The sequence below is a fragment of the Stigmatopora argus genome, chromosome 11, assembly GCF_051989625.1.
Source record: "Stigmatopora argus isolate UIUO_Sarg chromosome 11, RoL_Sarg_1.0, whole genome shotgun sequence".
Lineage (NCBI taxonomy): Eukaryota > Metazoa > Chordata > Actinopteri > Syngnathiformes > Syngnathidae > Stigmatopora > Stigmatopora argus.
Genome location: NC_135397.1, coordinates 10,487,629 through 10,508,996, shown reverse-complemented (window position 1 = coordinate 10,508,996; position 21,368 = coordinate 10,487,629). Strand labels below are relative to the sequence as shown.

Genomic DNA, 21,368 nt, shown 5'->3' with positions numbered 1-21,368 from the left:
AGAGTAGTGCGTGCCAGCGTTGTGGTTTCACTACTCAGAGCTCTGTCAATATATGTTCGGAGTTTCCTGATTGAGACTGAGGACAGGCCACAGTCCCTTTCAGAACAAAAACTTTATTAGGGGAAAAAGTACGTGCTTGTAGGTAGTTGGGATATGTTCCAGCACCCCCTGCGACCCTTTTGAGGATAAGCCATTCAGAAAATGAATGAATTATCGCTACTAGACGTCCATTAGAATTTGGAGTATTGGCAGCAAATTTATAATCAGTTTCCCAACAATATGCAAATATAAATTTGACTAGAATTCATAATCAGAAGCCTGCCAATGTGCATATCCAGATATGTATTACATTTCCGAATCTGGATTACCATTGTAAGAGCAAACTAAGTGTTTCAGACAGAGGTGTAATGTTCTCATTGTCACTAAAAATAAACTGCAACACCTGTATAGTATTATGCAAAACATAAAAAAATTGAAAAGCAGTAACGATTACCAAGCTGAGACCAGTAATGTTCGATTTATCTCGACAGCTCTTGCACGCTGCTGAAAAATTGAGACTTAGACCATAGCAAAATTGGTGTATCGGAGTCTTTATTGTATTTGGCAGCAGTGTAATGTGTGGGTTTTTCTTTTACCACCATATTTTTGTGTTGGCTGACTTAAGTCAGTGTGACAAGATCTATTTGTTATGTTATTAGTGTCAAATCAAATGCTACCCCATTTTATTCAGGGTTGATATCCTTCCTTTAAAGAGTTAATGTTATTGTTTCCCTCAATACATCATTCTTTGGGTTAAGACTTTATTTGCCTAAGGCTTTCATAAGTATTCAATTTATTCCCTGAGTGAAATTGATGTCAAACTCCAATTCCATTTGTATTATTCAGAAAACTGTTTTACAGTGGTTGGCACATACAATGCCTTTTTGAAAAATTAAATAAAGTGTTACTCTCTTCTTAAAATAGACACCTGCAGAAGTGTAGTTTCACTATTTACATCTGATTTGTTCAAACGAGCCAAGTCTAATATTCATCAACGCAATTGAGGTTTTGATTTGTGATTTTTTTTCTTTTATGGACAGTCGGGAGATGTGCAGGAAAAACAATGTTTTGCAAACCAATGCACAAACGAGTGGGTTAGAAAAGCATAGTAAACAATAAGAAAGGAAAGCGCATTGCTTAGGAAATGATAAAACTTTGATTCCAAATGGGCTCATATCTATGAATGTTCATATAAATAAAAAAAAAAGAGAAAGTTCAGTAGTTTATGTATTATTTGTACTATTTCAGGTCTTAATTTGTATTGATAAACAGTATTTCCTTTTTTGTATTTTTTTTAGCTCAGGGGCAGATCTTGTTGTCTCCAGTTTTTTTCTATACATCGTTTTTTTTCTTCTTATTTTGGTAGGTGGGTGCACAGCATTACATTTTCTTCCAAGCTAGGGGCAAATGTGTAATGTGCATTAGCTCCAGGCTGCTCTTGGAAGAACCCCCCCTTGTAACACTTTTTATTGAGCTGAAAATGCAGCCGCTCCCGGTGGTGATGTTTCTTTTTCCTGAGCTGTCACCTCCTTTTTCAAATTGCAGTGAATCACACTTCAAACCTCTCATAGCTACATTTAAAAAAAAAACAGAATCCTCTTTAGTACCGATATCTTGGAGTTATACAGCTGAGAGCTGCTCTGTAAATCAGCCTTCAAAGGTTACAGGAGCTTTGAGAAACTATGGGAGTCCTCAAGGCTAAAGATTTGACAGTGTTAATAAAATATTAGTGTCTAAGAAATCACCGTATCTGCAGTATCTGCAAGATTCACTGGCTGTGGGCTATCTTATCCAAATTTAATGGTTTAATTTAATCCACAAACTGTGATATATTGTTGTAGGTACTTTCAGATCTTTATTAAGAAAAAATCAAGTGAGGCATTACAAAATGTGGAAAATCCCAGTACAGTAATCCCTCATTTAGCATGGTAGATAGGTTCAAAATCTGCCGCAATTTTACAACGTCTTTTTCAGTCTATTCGTTTTTGCTACCGAAACCAAGATGGCGCCGTTCAAGTGGCAGCCGGTGGCGGTAGCTCCGTCCGCTCTTGCTCGTTTTGTGTTTTTACTGCTTTTCTGTCTTAATGATCCCATTGACTTTGATTTACTTTGTACTTTTGCTTTGTTGTTCTGCGGCCTTTGCGACTGTACTGTCTAACTTATAACTATGCCTTTTCTTGCTACTGTCACAATGAAATTTCCCGAATACGGGATGAATAAAGTTATCCAATCCAAATCGGTGAATATTCACAATGTAGGGACGGTGTTTTTATGTCTTGTATTTAATATTATTTGGACTTTTAAAACCTTCCCTATACAAATATTTAACTCACCCATTACAATACTGTTCACTATTCCTGCACTAACAAGAACGATTGTTAAGAAATTAAATATTAATATTAAAAGTCAAAAAAAAGATTGTACCGTACTTTGTTGTGATGATATTGGTATGCAAGGTTATGTTGTTATTTCAGTAATGTATGAGATGTAATAACTATCTTTGCTGTCTTACTAAATGTTCCTAATGTTAGCCTCGTACTTGCTGATAGAGTGAAATGTAGATTCATTTGCTCCTTCTCGTTCTCACTAATAGGATCTGCACTACCAAAGGTAGACACTGGCGGGTTAATATACTCTCCAATTGTGACTGGATTTTTCCCCCCATTTCATATTAGTATTATTGTTCCTACACTACAAACATTTTGTATATATTTTATATGCACGCTACAATGCATCACATCCAACTCTCAGAATGCTTCCAACTTATATATTTTTAAGCAACAATTGAGGGCTACATGTTACTAAAGGGTCTCGAGGCTGTAATATGCATTATACAAGGGAATCGAGGCTCTAATGACAAAAGTAGCTTGGTTTACAGGAGTGCTGTGAAACCCAAAGAAATACCTTCTTTATTAAAACTCAGATGATAAAGGAGGAGTTTTATGGCAAGTGTCAGGCACCTTTCCAAAACGTGATTAGACGTAAGGTATGACTTAATGTGAATGCAGCACAGTACAGGATTAAACTTTTTAAAAAGTAATGGTGCATAAAGAGGCCAAGTTCTTGCTGAAAGTGCCATATGCAATCTTCCTTATTTATTTTCAATCAGGATGATGCTTTGGCACAAATTTACTTGGTAGCTGTGCAACAAGACCCAGTGATAATGTTAGAATTACAATGTGCCACCTCGACTTGACAGTAAATAAATAGATTTACACTGTATCCAACCCCCTTCCCCTAAGCCCACCCTTTGCTATAGTGCTTGAGTGGTTTCTACTACTAGCGACAAATTTCTTGTGCCTTTTTCAACATATACTTTGGTTACAAATACAATTCTTAATCTGATTTCTTAGACAGTTCAAATGAAAAAGTATTACTTACTAAATGGAATCAAAACATAATCTAGTTGATATGAAATTATCTTGCAAAGTTGAATCTGAAATTAGATTAACAGACTTTAGTTGCGGTTAATGAATGAATACATGCTTGAAAGCATGTTCGGGTATCAGCAGATCAAAAGAAGGGTCCTAGTTTGATGAAAGTTAAACTGTCGGTTGTGGATGAGCCAACCAAGAGGGAAACCATGAAACTATTGCCAGGGATTCTCAAAGAGCATGAGAGATTTTAAACGTTGGTTCAAATTAAATGATCAAAAGTTAAGAAAAAGAATGTAAGGGTCTTTTAGATTGTGAGCAATGGCTAACGGAAAGCAGAGTCCAATTATTGGTGCAATTATATTGCTGAGTGCAAGTAAGGTCAATGTCATACTGTATATTGTACTATAGCAACACTGATATTAGTATTCGGTTAAGAAAATGAATGTATGAATGAATTAACATACACTATACCAGGTGCTTGCTTGCGTGTTTACTTGTATGGTTCTCACAAAACATGAGTGGTTCAATCAAGGGAAGTCTTTGAACACCCATTAATTTATTTTCCCTCATTAGTCAAAAGGACTCCCACATTCTGTTCAAGTGTGTTTATCGGTCAAGGTGATGACTTCCTCCTTACGATAGCATCTTTGATGCATATGACCTGGAATCTACTCTGAAAGCGCAGCTAGTGTCAAGGTCAAACTCATTGGAATGAGCTAAAGAAATGGGCCATTTCAGGTAAACTTGGAGTTTTAAAAATGCAGTGTGTTCATGCGGCAGACCTTAACATAAAAATCATTTACAGCTGTACATTCTGATGAGATTCGATACAATAGATAACAAAAGACTCCCTTTGTATTGATACCAACTGCATAGACTCCAAAGCATAAATCTGACCACCCATTTTCCTACATGTACAAATCTATATACACTTATATCAGTCAAAGGAGAATCTCATGTGACTTTGGGCAATAGGCCTGTTTACAGACGTGTGGTTTGATGTGCACAGTCTTTTTTTAAATATTTTATTATATTATTATTTCTTATTATATTATATATAGATGTATGTATAATAATATTATTTATAATTATAGTATATATTATATTATTATTTATTATATTATATATATATATATAAAGATTATATTTATATTTTGTTTTATCCTTTTTATTTGTCCTCCATTTACAGATATAGATTCGATCTAATCTAATCTATATCTGCAAATGGAGGACAAATAACCTCAACACGTAGTTAACACGGGTATCTCGGTTGTCACTAGACAATAATCCAAACCTTGTAACATAAATATGCTGAAATTGCTATGTTTCTCCAAAGATTAACTACGAAGTGTGGGTGGGTGGCCACCATTATGCTGCCTACTTTGAACAACAGGAAACAACACAAGAAACTAAATACTCCATCTGGATTTGGAATCGGCGAAGGAACACTTACATGTATTAAATATTCATGGGATGCGGCTTTCCAAAACCACCCAAATGTATCCGTCATCAATCTTTGCTTGAATCAGATGAGTGTCGAATGTCTCTGTGGAAAAATGAGGAACTCAGCTTGATAGGATTCCAACTGAAAAGTAGAGGCAAAAAGAGCACAAATCAATAACATGGCTCATTTTTCAGATGAATTTAGAATTAGAAGTGACTGGCAAAAAAATAGGTTTTGAACACTAGAAGAGGTCAAACAAGCAAACAATCTGTCTCCTTTTATTTCAGTGTCATTTTAACAAGCTAATGATTCATGTCTGTTCTTTTAGGAGTCACATTAGACAAGAAACGTATTCCAATTCATTTCATTTCATGATAAATAACAATAATCCCAATAATCATGTCATGCTGAATACGAATGAATGACTTTATCCTTTATTTTTCTTCAGGTTATTTGTAGGCAAGAGAGATAAAACATTTGGTACACCTGCTGGTCAGTGTACTCTGAAAAGCATACAAAGAACAGAAGGTAAACTCTACACAACCTATTGATCAGCATTGGGCAAAACCAAAGTGTAATTTGGGTTACACTGTGTTGTTATGCAGAAGAGGTAGTAGGTTGAAGCAGGGTGAAAGTAGCAAAATGTCATTTCCCAAGCATTCGTTTGGCCTCTGGGAGAGAAGTGAGAAGAAAGCGAATATGGGTATCCTCTGCCACCTGCTGTGTGCTGTCCAGTGACTCCCAAATAGCCCCCCCACCCCCTACTCTCCATGAAAAGTGACGGCCAGTGGAGATGACAGGTGCCAAGACCGCACTGCATAGGATCCAGCGGGACGAGGCAGAGGTGTTTTTTTTTTTTTCTCCAAAGTCACCACACCTGTGCATGACTGTTCTACCGTTCCAAAATGTAAGTTAAGGTGATTATTTTTAATCTGACAGGTAATACATCATCCAGCAGTCAGCCTGTGGAATTGTGCTTTCAGCAAAAATAATGACAGGCCTGATGACAGTCACATCAGAATAATAGCAAGGTGTTAATGTAAGACTGAATGGGTGACTAATTATACCTTGAAGAGTGTCCTTGACAGAGAAGATGGAGAAGCTGACAAGTTGTAAGAGGAATTTTTGTGCTTTATTTCCTCTTAATCTTCAACGTTATTTGTTAGTCAGCAAAAATTGCTAGGTTATGTCTGCTTTGTGAATGGAGAGCATGGGTCAAGGAGGAAGCTATTGTCTTTCGTGGGAGAATTTAGTGATGCGAACATTTTTTGGAATATTGCCACTAAATGCAGGCAAAACTCAACATAAGAATAAAGGTGGAATATATTGTCTATTTTTTCCCAAATGAATTGTAGACTCAAACCAATTAATTCACAGTCGGAGACTGTCAAAATATGACACATTTATCTCATTCCTTACAAATACCTACTTATACCTCATTTGCTCTTGTAGAATTGTCACCATGAACATCAAGCGTTCTTTTGATTATGTTGTTTGTGGCTGCTAATGAGCTGCTCACTGCGCAGTAAGTCTACACGATGCTCTAAAAGTAACTACTGAGTTTTGTTCAACTTTTGGAAACCTACATGTCTATGTGCATTCTTCATGAAAATTTTGATAGCATCGTAAACTTGGTTCTCTAATTCATGACCATTGGTGGATTTACTGAACAGATGGACACGAGTGATTGGACAGAAAATATCACACCCAAAAACAAATATATAAAAAGAGAGAGAGTGAGAGAAAGACTGCATATGCTATTTTACTCTGAAAAAGTGGTCACTCATAATTGAATCAGATCACAAACTAATGATGGTGGCTGCTCAACCCAAAATTTGTTTCATAGGAGCTTTTCAACTTGAAAGCTGTTTACTCAAAAATAACATTCAAATCTTGGAGGCTAGCTTGAGTAGAGTGTTAAAAATACTCCTCATTCATTATATCTGAGAATCTCTGGGCTCTTTTGGGTGATGTGTTAATACATAAGTCAGTCTTTAGTTGCCATAGAAACACAGCAGGACCCTCCTGTCAGTTTGATGTATATAAATTGACAATCCATGTATTCGGAGAGCTTGCAAAGTCCAAGAAAACTAGTGGGAGTATGAAATTAGTTTAATTTGTGTTTTAGTTTACTCTGACAACAATAGCATCTTTGTGAAATAACCGCCCATCTCCTTGCATTATTTAACTCTAATAAAAGTGTAAAAGTATCAAGAAACCTGCAAAATGTGATCGAGAGGATATAGTAAGTGCTTTTTAATGTTCTTTATATCTACGCATGGCATAAGAAAATGTTTTAACTGTATTTCTTTTAATTATTAAATTGTAGCTCTCATTTCTTTAAAACTCTGTATCAAGCGACGTTTATTTCCCTCCGCCGCTTACCTTAGGCTCTTTTTTTGAAGATGCCGATTGTATTGGATTACTCTTCCAGTTCAAACTTCCAGTTTGGGCAGTTTTTTTCTAAAGGATTTAATGGAGAGCAATTCGATACTAACTTTTGTGAGTTTGCTAGCTTTCCTTCCAACTTGTTTTTTTTTAATCTACTATGCTTTCATTCATTTATTTCCTGAAGTGCTTCGTCCCACAAGGGTCGCTGAGGCTCTGAAATAATCTTAAAGTGTACATTACCGCGATCACTTGCAATTATCACAGAATGCTCTGCAGAGTCAGCAACACAAGGGAAGTCCAAGCAATCAGCCTTACTGGGGTTCACTAATAACCTCTTTAATGGACCATGTAAAAGGTGTCTTTCACACTGAACTTTGTATCATCAAAAACAGCTGGAGCTTTCAGAAACACAAACTGAACTTTTCAAAACTATTGGTGGTACTTGAAATCAAACCCTTGTTTCCCCAAACTATTTATTTTTTGCATAATCTTAGAGAACAACATGCCAAAAGCTATTTGACTATTAATTTATATTCCAGTCTTTTCCCAGAAAATGTGTTGCAAACGATCAATTTAGTCAGTGACAGCTACAACAGAATTAATGTATTGCTTTAGTTCATTGTAGTAGTTTTCTTGTATTGTTTTTCTGCAAATTTAATTGCAGTTGGAATTTCTGCGCGCACCTCTTTGGGTACCAGCAATGTCAAACTAACTTTCCACAAAATGTTGATGAACATACGAAATTTACCCCAAATGTTTGTTCTTGCAGGTTCCGAAAATGTCAAATCATACCATTCAAAAATGAACATTTGTAAATTCCCTTAAATTGTTCAACTATCAGATAAATACATCATCTGTGCTCTCATTTTGTTTCTTCACTCCAATCTTTTAAGAGCCGAGACTATATCTGTTCACTGATTTTTTATTAAAATCTTTCACTAATTTGAATTGAGTCACTAAACCTGAACATTGATGCTCTACAAGTCTTCGTATATACCGTGAATTGTTTAACCAGATTACAATAAACCATGACTTCATAATTCTAGTGTTGACATGTATAATGAAGCAAACAAAGACACAATCCGTTCTAATATGTAGCCTGACCATAGACATATTCTCATTCACTGAACGGCGCTAGTGCAAAACGAATACAATGGCTCCGACAAGTAACGTGTCTGTCTCTTCCTGTCACGCCACACGTGTTTGGAAACATTAAAAGATACAGATATTTGGTTTATGCTGTTTATGAGCACACTCGGAGATGAACTCGAGTGTCCCCACTGCGGAAATATTGAGCCCAATTACTGGCAACCGCCAAGGAGAAACAATACACGGCATATAGAGTGAAACCAGTGAGGGACAAGTTCTCGCTTTCACTCACTTTGATGCAAATATTGAGATCCACCAGTGTCTCAGATGAAATGCTCTAAAAATATCATCAATAACTGCTTACTGCATGCCAAGCTGCTTATCAGATGCTGTTATAGTCTGTTTGCAAAGGCTGATATGATAATGTGATGATTTGTTTGGACAACGGATTATCATTTCAAAATACTAAACATAAACACACACCACTACTAAAAGAAAAAAACATATTCAAAGTTTGTTGTCAGACAGTGTGCTCTTTTTCAGAGAACAGATTTCTTTAGGAATTCGCTGACATTCCTAACAAGTGTCAAAATCCAATGGTACATTCATGGAGGGTAAATCCAGGGTGTGTTTATGTAGTCCCACTTGCAAATTTAACATATTTAAAACTGCTTAATCAGAAATCTACACTAGGTTGGACAAGTGAAATGAAAAAAAAAAAGTGTGTAGCTAAGAATCATCACTCGTGGCCCCTTCAAATGGGTGAGCACGTAAATGGGGCTGACAGAAATATTTCAACACTTAAACACTGTATTATAGCTCTGCACATCAACTTATGTCTGTTTTCGACTCTCTCTGGATGAGTTTCACATTTAAAATATCTGCTGCCATGTGGCCCAATTAGGAAATGGGTCATGGCAGTGGAGAAAAATGGAATTGGATATCTTCAGATGAGATTCCAACCTCCTTTAAAAATGGATTTTACCAAGATATCTGCCAACGCTTGAGTGGTTAACACATCAGCCTCACAACTCTGGGGTCCTGGGTTCAAATCCAGGTCAGTCCACCTGTGTGGAGTTTGGATGTTCTCCCCGGGCCTGCGTGGGATTTCTACGGGTAATCCAGTTTCCTCACACATTCCAAAGACATGCATGGTAGATTGATTGGACACTCCAAATTGCCCCTAGGTATGGGTGTGAGTGTGAATGGTTGTCCATCTCCTCGTGCCCTGCGATCGACTGGCCACCGATTCAGGGTACCCCCGCCTCTGGCCCGAAGTAAGCTGGGATAGGCTCCAGCACCCCCCGCAACACTAGGGAGTGAGTTGCCAAAGCAACTAGTATGCTTACTGCATAGACAGAACAGTTAGACACTTTTAGAATGAAAATAGAAAATTCAGAAATTAAAAATATTTCGATCTGAAAATACTTGAAGTTGCAAATTCCTATGAATTGCTGATTCTTTGCAACCTATAGATTTTTCAGACGACGTATGAACCACAGAAAACCATTGGTTTCTTGTGATCATCTTTTCTGTATGCTGTACATCAGGGGTCGGGAACCTTTTTGACAAAGAGAGCCATAAACAATTCATATTTTCAAACATTATTCCTTGAGAGCCATACTCAGAATTTAAAAGTAAAAATACATGAAAATGTGTGCATTTATTAATCATTTCACCACTTTGAAAGTAAAAAAAAGTCTGAATTCTTTTAAGAACATGTTTTCACTGTTGCTAATCAATGAGTATCAATGAGAATATGCCTGCAGAAGAGTATAATGAAGAAAAATTATGATTAAAAAGGCGCTAGAGTGTTGGCACCACAGTGTGACGCTCCCATTTAGGTGGTCTCTCACCAGCGGTTCCCATATTTTATCACACAGGTTAGCGGCGAGCCATATACACCCATCAAAAGAGCCACATATGGCTCCCGAGCCATAGGTTCCCTACCCCTGCTGTACATGATTGTGCAAGGTGTCTTGGATGGACTGTTAATATTTAGGAGTGTTCAAATCCAAAGACAAACAGAGTTCCTCCGCCGTAACACAGTATTTCCATCCTAATCTGTTCTTCATTTTATTCTGTGGTCTTCCATTTGTGTTTTTCCCCCTTTTCCCTGAAGTTGTTCTTAAACTGCTCTTTGCCGAACCAATTATATTGTGGTTGACGCCAACACTGACTCAGGCTCAAGTCCGCAAGGGCCACATAGCTGTTTCAGATTCTTGAAGGCTTAAAAAAAACAAGAGAAAGCAGTAAATTTGTTCATAATGAGAAGGAAATACTAAGGAGGCAATACTTAAAAGAAGTTAATGTGACAAAACTGATGATGGAACCTGCTCAGGCGTAAAATGAAGACAAGACGCCTTTACTAGTAGCAGAAGGCAGAATAAAAGACCATTGAATATCCTCCACATGTACAGAAATACAGCAGCTGCTCCTTCACAAGAAAACAGCCCACATTTAGTAGCTTGCAGCAAGAAACGGACTTTGGACTTTATACTTTATACATTGTTCTAGCCTTCTGTTTTTACTGTTCCCTTCCAAAACAGATGGCAATGTCTGGAATAATTACCACGATCATATACATGAATGATTACACGACCAACAGAAAGTTACCTACAAGTGATGTCCTCTACGTTACGTATTGTTTCCAATGCTACTTTCCTCACGGTCATGTTGTCTGTTGTGAGGCGAGATGAGGTAAACAGAAGAATGATGGCAATTGAACGTGTGCAAATTAATGTGAAATGGGATATCTGTGCATCCTCCCTATCTATAATTGGACAAGTAATTCATTAGCACACGTCTTTGCCTTCACCTTCTTGTTGGTCAGACTGTCGGACTAATGGGGAGATAGCAGGGATGATGAAATGGGACAATGGAAGGTCAAGCTCTTGTCGTGTTTTACTGTGGACTTTGTAGAAAGAGCGTAAAAATGCTCGTCTGTCATTGATAAATGCAGTATAGTCTGTCACCTCTGGGTTCATCATTCTTGCATGGATAATTGCAACACATTATCAACTATAAATTCACATAAGTGGGAAAAAACTGCTTACAATATACCTTGAACTAGGCATATGCTGTACATGATCTCAATTTGTCTATGGTTAATTTTTGTCTGCAAAATGTCCAGCCTATTTTAGGATGGGATTTTCATTCCGGTCTCTTAGCTGGTGTAATTAAAGCCATATTCCTTTGTCTTGATACTCATTGTAAATGTGATTATAAACATGGTGCTTAACAAATACTCGTTTGAATTTTTTTTCTGGTGCGATAAAAATTGATTTGAAAATAAAGCATAGATTGTTTCACATAGCACAACTTACATTTTCATAACTATGATTTTATGTTTCACAGATGTTTAAGCCCTACTCCAAATATGGGCATGCTATGTGTAATGTATGCAACGTTAATATGCAGAGAAGCACCCGCTGTTGTATAAAGGTTGCACAGCTATTAAACAGCCAAATGAACTCATTTTGTTTTTACTAAAATTCAATGGATTTGTACAAATATAGGATAATAATCAAGGCCAAGGTGAAAAAGTGTTGCAAGCCCAGATAAAAATACAAATCCAGCATTTCACAGACAAGCTCAAAGTAAAGATTCACCAACATAATAATGGTGCGTTATCCTTTCTAATATCAAGAGCAGACTAAGAGTGTATCCTTCAATAATTGCATTTATTTTTTGAACTCGGAGATATCAGCCTAGCGATAGTGTATGCTATTAAGTTGTGACCATCTGACATATAGACAACAATTACAGAACATACCAAAATAATCTCATGATGATAAATATCGGTCAAAACCTTATCTTTATCCTCTTGATGGTGACTGTGTCTTACTGACTAAAGAGTTAGAAAAACAATGAGATGGAGACACACCCACCCAAAATGTAGTAAATCTGTACACTGCACTTCAATTGGAAAGCTTTGATTATTGTACAATAAATCATGTGAGGTAAAATATGTGCTCGACATTTATATGTTAATAAGATCAGAAGAGTCAGTGTTTCGGGCGTTGAAGCTGTCCCAAAGGAAAACTGAAGTGCAAATTAAACATTCTGAAAAATGTCCCACTAGGGAATTGACTGCTCCCTGGGACATATTTAGGGCTGATTTGTTTCACATTGTTTCAATTCATGACAACAATGTGTTTTAGCTTGCAAAATACATTTGATTTAGTGCAAAGTTATTTGACTGCTTGGCACAAATCAGAGTTGAAATCCACCCCGCAGTGGCTCTTAAGATGGAAGAATTACACCCTGCCGGGCTTCTTGTCCAGCATCTTCACTCTCAAAGCTTTTGCTAATCCTGAAAGTGAACCAATGTCTATCACAGCTGTCAAAACTAGTTCTCTATAGCTTTTTGAGTGAAGGGTTTAAAAATTGCTATTCGAAAAATTCAGCAAAACACGTCAACCAGACCTTGGAATGGGCTTCAGTTCACCGTTGACTCTCATAATGGTGGAGAATACAAATGGATGGATGTCAACAATGTACTGGTGGATCTATTGCAACCTTCACAGCATGAATACTTTTCGGTAGAATTTCAAATGGAACCATACTGTTTAATACTTTCATCTACAGAAAAGGCAATTTAGTAGAGGTGAAACAAAGCCAACTAACCTGGAAAGTGAATTTCAGGACTAACAGAGCAATGCATCATCTTGAATCATGAGCGTATGAAACATATTGCACTTATCCAAATTTTACCATTCTTCATCCAGATCTATTTTACGTGTTTCCATGGTAACCCAAGGTACAGATATTGTTAGTTGAAGGCGATTTCGAGGTGAGTTGCAACTAGATAACATAAGAAGAAAACCTCAAGTCGTGCATGCGTCATTGAGGGCATGCGTAGTGTTTAAAGATCAGTTGGTGGCAGTTGAAGATGAGAGAAAACTGTCGCTCTGTCAATGCAAAGTCGGACCAAGCTACTTTCATTAGATGTCAGTGCTTACCATTCAGCATTTTTTTTTTTGAATCTGGCTTATTTTTTTCATGTAGCAGCTGATCAAAGCCAAACCCTTGCTCTCTTTTTGTCAGTTGTGCAAATTGAAACTCCGAGTATAACTAGCAAATATTTGTTGACGAGAAGTCCAAGGATAGGGAAAAATGTTTGATTTGTCGAAAACGTTAACATCTGCTAACAACCTGCTTTAAAGACAAACTGAAATATGTGCAAAGAAACACTTTTGACTGCAAATATACTGAAGCACTATTCTATGTAACAGTATTTTATGTGCTTCATATGAGAATTGATTGGTAGCCGTCGCTTCCTTGCTCAACTGTCCTTAATAATCAAGTCAATTTTTATTCTTTGCCTTCAGATGTACATTTAATATTGAGCGTTTGTGTCATTATATTAAGTCCAGCTATTGTGTGTTAATGCTATTGTTTTGTTTTTGTGTCTCGTGCAACGCTAATCCGGCCGATTGCTAAATCTCTGCTTTTGTCTTGATGAATTTCTGACAGTTTTTAAATATGGATATTTTTCCCCCATTCAGTATGGTTTTATTTTTCTTCTCTGTCTACTTAGCTTCTGTCCTTCCATCAAACCGACAGAAGCGGGACTGTTAATCTAAACACGCCGTCTCTTTATTGCACTCTAATAAGTACAGAGTAGATGCATGGCTGCCTCCATGGCAATGAGAACTTCAATTCCATTACCTCAAGGTTGTTAGTTCATGAATTCACCCTTGCCCCCCCCCCTGTACACAAACACTAACTTTTCCTTTCTTCCCAGTTGAAGCCAAAAACAAACTGTATTTGGATTGTTACCTGTAAAAACATGAAATTATATATTTTTTCTCCCCATCACAATTACAGACAAGCTGATAAAATTTAAACTATTACTGCACAATCTTCAACATTTTTAGGTTACACACTTTTGGAAGTGGAGTCAAAATTGCAACAGAAACAATTAAAAGGTCATCCCCTGGAAATATGTTTTTAAAATGATGTGCTTGTAAAAAAAATGTGTGCACATTCATTTTATGATTGTGAATTTTTGGGGGCAATAATACTACGTTGCAAGTGGAATACAACATGGAAATACTGAAACCTAAAAACCACAAAATTGCATGATGCTGGAATAATACCACTGTAAATATGTCGATACAGTTCCCCTGGCAGTGCCAAAACATGACAAATTTGTCCAATTAGGCACACGGAGAAACCTGTTTGCAACCTTTTTTTTGACATACTGGCAGAGATTTTGATAGCAATAAAAGACAAAAATGAGATTTTGTCCTCACATGACGTTCTCTCTTTTTTATATTACACTTTAGACTACGTAACCTAAATACAGTAATGAAATATCCCGCTGTTAACACATGAATGTGCTCGATGCAGCCCCAGGCAATCTTACTTCAGTCTTCCTGCTGTCATGGACATAAGTTGAAGGCCCAGTAACATTTGGAGAGCTCATTTGCACTGTGTGGCACATGACATTACCGTTGACTCTTATCTTGCAAGGCTGGCCCACATGGACTAGCTTGTTAAAATCTGCCATAAATAAGTCCTCGGACTGATATTCTTGCCTCTGGGGAGCCCGGAGTGGCTAACAAGCACATTAGGAATGTCAGCTATTGGTGCACATTGTTTACAGCCCTACAACAGGCTCGCACGCACAATAACATTTTGAACTAAAACAAAATGGTCACAGTTAAAAGAATTATATATTTGTGCCTATATAATATACAGTAGAACTTTTAAAGTCAAGTTCCCCTGTTGTATTAGTAGTAGTTCAAAGAAATGATTCTTGGGAAAATGAGGAGAGCCACCGCTTTCACAGATCAATAGGAGAGAGTTGAGGTGAGTCAGATTAGGGCATATCCAGAAAAAAACCCTGGTGAGGCCATATGGGGAGATCTCTCAAAATGGAGATTTTGGGGGCAAGCAAGGAAACAAGGGACTATGAGGCCGATGTGCTAACCACTACTCACCGGGCCGCCTGAATTTCTAAGTTAATTTTTAAATATAATATTTTATGTAAATGTATTCTCTATTTTTGTGTTTTAAGGTTTGTACAATTTACATTGGTGCTAATATGTTGGAACATTTGTACCGTTTCATTGAATCAAAATTGGGTATTTTGCTAAAATTATTCTATATTAAACGAACGGACCTTTGTATTTTTGTGTGGGTGTGTACAGCAGTATTTGTTTAATATTTTTTTGTTGCTTGGTTTTCAAAGCATTGGAACTGCACTCCTATACTTTGCGCACTTTTTTCTGCCCTTCTTATATCCATTTCAGCTACATTGTCAGAAAATCACATGGGCAACATTTCCCCCAGAGATTATTTCAATAAAAAATAAACAGTCTTGCCCCCTCAAGGCATTATAAGAGTCAAAGAATGCAGCTTTAAAAAAAAAAAAAATGAATTATGCATGTTCATTGTTGAGACCCTTGCCTGGAAAAATATTCTTCCTCTTGATCTGGAAAATGTTAAACCTACAATTATTTGAAATGTTTTTTCTGCCTGCATAATAATTGTGTTGATTATAAAACTGAGAGAACGGCAGTTCGACTTGTGTTACAGTGTGTTCTGTTTATAAACAAAAGAAAAATATTGTTTTACACTCATAAATCAAATATGCTATACACATTTAATCTAAGCGGCCTGGTGAAGAGAGTGGTTAGCGTGTCAGCCTCACGGCTCTGGGGTCAAATACAGGTCATGTCCACCTGTGTGGAGTGTGCATGTCCTCCCCGGGCCTGTGTGGGTTTCCTCCGGGTACTCCGGTTTCCTCCCACATTCCAAAAACATGCATGGTAGGCTGATTGGACACTCTAAATTGCCCCTAGGTATGGTGTGAGTGTGCATGGTTGTCCGTCTCCTTGTGCCTTGCGATCGACTGGTCACCGATTCAGGGTGTCCCCCGCTTGTGGCCCGCAGTCAGCTGGGATAGGCTCCAGCACCCCCACGACTCTGAGGATAAAGCGGTTCAGAAAACGAGATGAGACATTTAAACTAATATTATTATTACCCAGTCCCAGCTTCTTTATGTAAACAATATATTTAACAAGGAAGAACAGTCAAACTATAATATTGACCATTACGACAATAAACCAGAAAAGGTTTGGGATATGTCTAAAAAAAAAAAAAAACTAGTCCGAGTAATCCAGTTTTTGCATGACTGTAAAGCACAAATGTCAAGTTATGTAACAGTACTCACTGTCTTAATTTGAAAGAAAATTCCAAATAACTGTAGAGGAATAGGACCAAAACAAACCATTTGGCTGATTAAGTCAACTTCTCTGTTATCACAAGCAACAGCTTCATTTCTTATTCAGAATTGTCCCTCCTATCTTCCATCTTTACACCACTCATCTTTATTGCACTGATCTGATTACAGTTTGCATTTCCAATTAATCTCACAGCAAGAGAGGCAAACAAGGAAGGGAAGCTGATTCCTCGATAAAGCTTGAAATGTGCCTTGATTGTAAATGAAGGGGAAACGAGCTGGCCGCGTGAAAAAAAACGCCAGGAGAGGGATGCTTCAGTCCACAACGTGGGGGAGGAGCACATCTGGAGACATTTCAAGCGCCTTGAGGGTTTTACTAAAGATGAGATCCACTCTATGGCAGTAACATTTAGAAGAAAAAAGTGAGAGGGTTCGGGGGAAAAAAAAAAAAGAGCAAGATGCCGACACTTAGCAGCTGTTGTCTCTACAGTCATAAAATTTAATAGAGATACAGTATACCCACAAAATATCCAGGCTTCTCAATCAATTAATTATTCAGCCAAGAAATGGACCCAAACCCTTTATCACCCCCAACCATCACATAAAAGTCAGCTAGTCAGCAACACCTAAATTGAATTTTGCAGGGCAATAGTGGAAACAAGTACTTTTTTTTTTTTTCCACTTTCCATCCGGTGAATATACTGTACATCTTTGAAAATTGGGTGGTAATTCCACAAAATGGACAAATGGCTCAAAACATCAACTCAAAGCCAAATGATCAACTGTGGGGAAATGGACTACAAACCAAAGTGGATGCTACAGAAATTGCCTCCGTGTTGGGCCAGCACTTAAAAACATTTTAGTCATGGTGTGAAACAATAAAAGGGAAAGGGGACTAAAGGGCAAATTATTCTGTGTGGGCACGACCTGTTGTGGAAATGGGAGGTTCTTTTTGGCTAGTACATTTGAATGCAGTTAATTGGAAATGTTGATTGATTTGATGGCAGGAGCAGAAGGGTGGGACATCAAGTGTGCACCCATCTGTGAAGGAGGCCAAAGGTAGGTCAATATTTTCCTCCTTCCAGGGAAGCTTTGATTATTATAACATTAAAGGCTCTGCCTCACTTTTGTGTTTGACTTCCAAGATGACATTAAGCATTGCACATGCCATGCTCATCAATATTATATAATCTGATGACTTCAATTTACCAGAAATATTTTTTATTTAAAGAAATCACTTGATGGTTGATTTCGGGCACTGTTTATCAGCACAACAGCAATCATCCTAGTGAACCTCTTCATTCTATTCAAATATTCTATTAAATGTAATAAATATATATTCTATAAAAATTCTATTCTATTCAAATATATTTACCGGTTTCAGTTTGTACATTCTCCAAAAGAAATGAAAGTGTAAATTATGGAGGACTTAGGTGACTTTTTTTTAGTAAATGTAGTACTACTATAACAAATCCCATTTTGAGGCTCCTGTGCAATTTTCAGTTATTAATTGGGTGAAGGTATTAGCATTTTCAACCCAATTTTTTAAAGCAAAATTTGGTGGACAGATATGGCAGGGGACAAAGAAAAGGTTTTATCTATGGGAAAGTCTAAATGCATTCAGGAAGTTTTTTTTATCATTGTAAAAAGTAGAATCCATGAAAAATGATGGGTATTCCCAGGACTAAAATAGAAAATACAGTACTCTACAACTGCAGTATGTCATAAATCAAAAGCCGATTTTTTTTACTTTATATTACTGAATACTTGAGTTGGTGCTAGAACCAAATTTCCTCTATGGCACAGGTGTCAAAGGGGCGGCCCACGGGCCAAATATGGCCCGCCGCATCATTTTGTGTGGCCCGAGAAAGTAGTGCCAACTTTCTGTTCAAATGAAGATTGTAGATGATTTCCTGTGTTTCCTCATTTTAAATCAATAATTGCAAACAACTTGTACTAATTTGAATGTCCAAAAATGATCTATCGATTAGCACGATCGAGAAAGCTGTCAATTTATTAATTGATTAATTTTGGCAACTTGGTTGGAAGACATAACGGCCCTCCAGATGTAATTGAAACTACCTTGTGACCCGCGACAAATAAATGAGTTTGACACCCCTGCTCTATGGGGTTGGTTTAAAGATAACATAAGATACTCCAATCTTATCTTAAGTGTTTAAAAATAAAAATAAAATAAAAAACACAAATTACTATTCTAGCAAGTTTCATGTAGGTCTTCTTGGTAAAGTTTAGAGAGGAAGAACAATGTCAACCTTTACCAGACGCTATGCGAGACAAACGGAGTCCCTGCTCTAAACAGAAATGATCTCTGACCTCTTCTGTTGTGAACGGATGGACGAAAATCCCCACAGGCAAACACCACCGTCTTCTCTATCGATAGGAAGCCGTTTTAGTTGAGTGAGATGGAGAGAAGAGCTCAACATATTCTTCACTTTTATACCCCTGTGGGTGTACCACTTCATGAGTGTATTGCTACTACTCAAATAGTCTCCGTTACTCATGACTTCTGCATGATTTCTGTCTGCTACTTCATTACAAGGGGCAGAGCAATGCTATTCCTAAAGGAGACTTCTGTGGCAACAGCCTGGATAACAAGTATGACAAGTCTCAGTATGTCTGAGATGGAAGCGATAAATGTGCGGAAGCATTGAATTTAAGACAATCAGTCATCTTCTCCTCTGCTTTTCTTCCATTTTCCTTTCAAGGAAACATCGGCAGCTCAGATCATTTCAGAGGAAGAAGACACATCAAGGTGGTGTGCGTGAGTGGAGCCATGTTATCCACCGCCAGCAGCATCCGAGGCGAGTTCCCACCCCGACGGTAAATGAAATATTCATTCTTGATTCTGAAATATCGAGCAGGAACACAGTCCAAGTCTCGTGTAGCAGAGAGACAAAATGCTTCAAGAGGAATACACAATTATCTTTGAAATGTCCACATTTTAATTGAATATTTATACTATTTGATAGTATTATTCAACTTCATTAATGTTATAAAATGGAGATGTGCTGAGTTTTTTAAAAAAAGTTTTCCTTTCCCTCTCCCTTCCTACTTTTTAGACATTTAGAGTCTGAGGTGGATGTCAATTTAATGACTTAAGCTTATGTTGTACTTGACTGGATTTCCTCAGCTAATTATGGTCGTCACAAAAACATTCACTCTCACGTTATAGCTGCTATAAACAAGCCAGCCTCTTCTGTGCCTCCCTATAAATTGTGCAAAAACCCATAATATCTTTTTTGGTGTTTTAGCTCTCACCACTAAAGGCCCAGGAATAAGTATAACATTAAATGTAGTTGCCGCGTGAAAATAATAATCTTGTTGCCCGTTTGTGTTGTGGTTTCGCAAGACATCTGGGTACGGAAAGTTTAGGAATGGCCGTTTTAATAAATGACTAATATGACTTTGTAATAATTAATTAAGTATTCTGTAGTTTTGATAGAACAACAGCTGTCGCCACAATGGACAAGAGGTTAAAGTGCTTGGTTGCTCTGTTGTGCTTATTAAAAAGGAAAACACCAAGCAAAACAGAAGGAAAAAATGAATGTTGGAAAACAACTATGATGATCTTTTAAAATTGCTTTCAACAATCTTGGACCGGCTCACTGATTAGAGAGAAGTAATGGAGGCCATTCGCCACTATGGTCCTGCAGCTACCCGCCGCAAGGTCTCTCGGCTGGGACTTTCTTGTGGCTGGTTGTCATGGCGACGGGCGATGGTAAGGGCTTTTTGTTTCCACTTTCATCTTTTTTTTTTTTTCAATATCCATACAGCATAGAACAGGTAGTCCTGTATTTTGTGGAGATGGTGCTTGATAGTCACCCTTATTGGTCTGTCCAGCTGCTCTTCTCTTTGCCTGAGGGTGATGCCTTCCCACTCACTGTTCTCTCTCCTCTCCTATTCCTATTCACATCCATTTTTCTTTCATCACAAATTCATTAACTACACATAATGCTTAAGCCCGTGTGACCTGCAGTCCTTTTTTTCATATCACGTGAAATATGTCCAGAGAATTATGCACAGTATCAAAAGAAAAAAAAATGCAGTTTATGAGAAGCACTTCTGACACCTGCTGGTTATAATAAGAACTGCGGGACTGTAAGGAGACTACAAAAAATGTTCTTGAAAAAAATAAATTATAATAATTTTGCAAAATATTTTTCATTTACTTATTTTCCAAACAGCTTATCCTCAAAAAGGGTCGCGGGGGTGCTGGAACCTATCACAGCCAACTATGGGCACCAAGCAAGGGACACCCTTTATCAGTCATACATATACACACATTTATATCATAAACTTCAAAAACTAATACACAGAAGTCATTGATATTAACCAATGTGTGGCCAACAATGCCTTCCAGCTAAAATTAAACTACAGTTTTCCACAAAGAAATAAAAAAAACACTGAGTACCAACCTTGTCACAGTGCCAAATTTGCAGCTAAATTGATACAATAAGCGCTTTTCCCCATTTGCTACAATAATGAAATCATATTTACAAACCATATTTATTTACCATCTATCAGGCAGTGTTTATATAATATCAAGTCCACATTTTTGAGCAGCTGTTGGCCCAATTTGCATATTTTATTTTCAACATCTTGCCGTGTTTAGTCTACTTTTCTCTACACAGAAGTTCCTTTCAAGGGAATCACAATATTATATAGTTTTGTTTTGTTTGAAATCTCATTTGTAATTTTTTGGTGTCTATGATAAGAGGTCTCTAAACTGCTGGCATAAATCTATAGACTATTAACTGTGAGTTATACCTTCCTTGGTTCAGTTACATTGAAGAACAAGCACTTTCATGTTCTC

At 37.3% G+C, this 21,368-nt stretch overlaps 1 long non-coding RNA gene across 1 annotated transcript in view; it reads right to left on the bottom strand.

Moving 5' to 3' along the window:
• The window catches only part of LOC144084454 (uncharacterized), a 34,043-nt gene that overhangs the window by 11,406 nt on the left and 1,269 nt on the right, over nt 1-21,368 (bottom strand). The window contains exon 2 of the long non-coding RNA XR_013303816.1: nt 4,870-5,001. This is a non-coding gene — a long non-coding RNA (uncharacterized LOC144084454). The remainder of the gene's footprint in view (nt 1-4,869; nt 5,002-21,368) is intronic.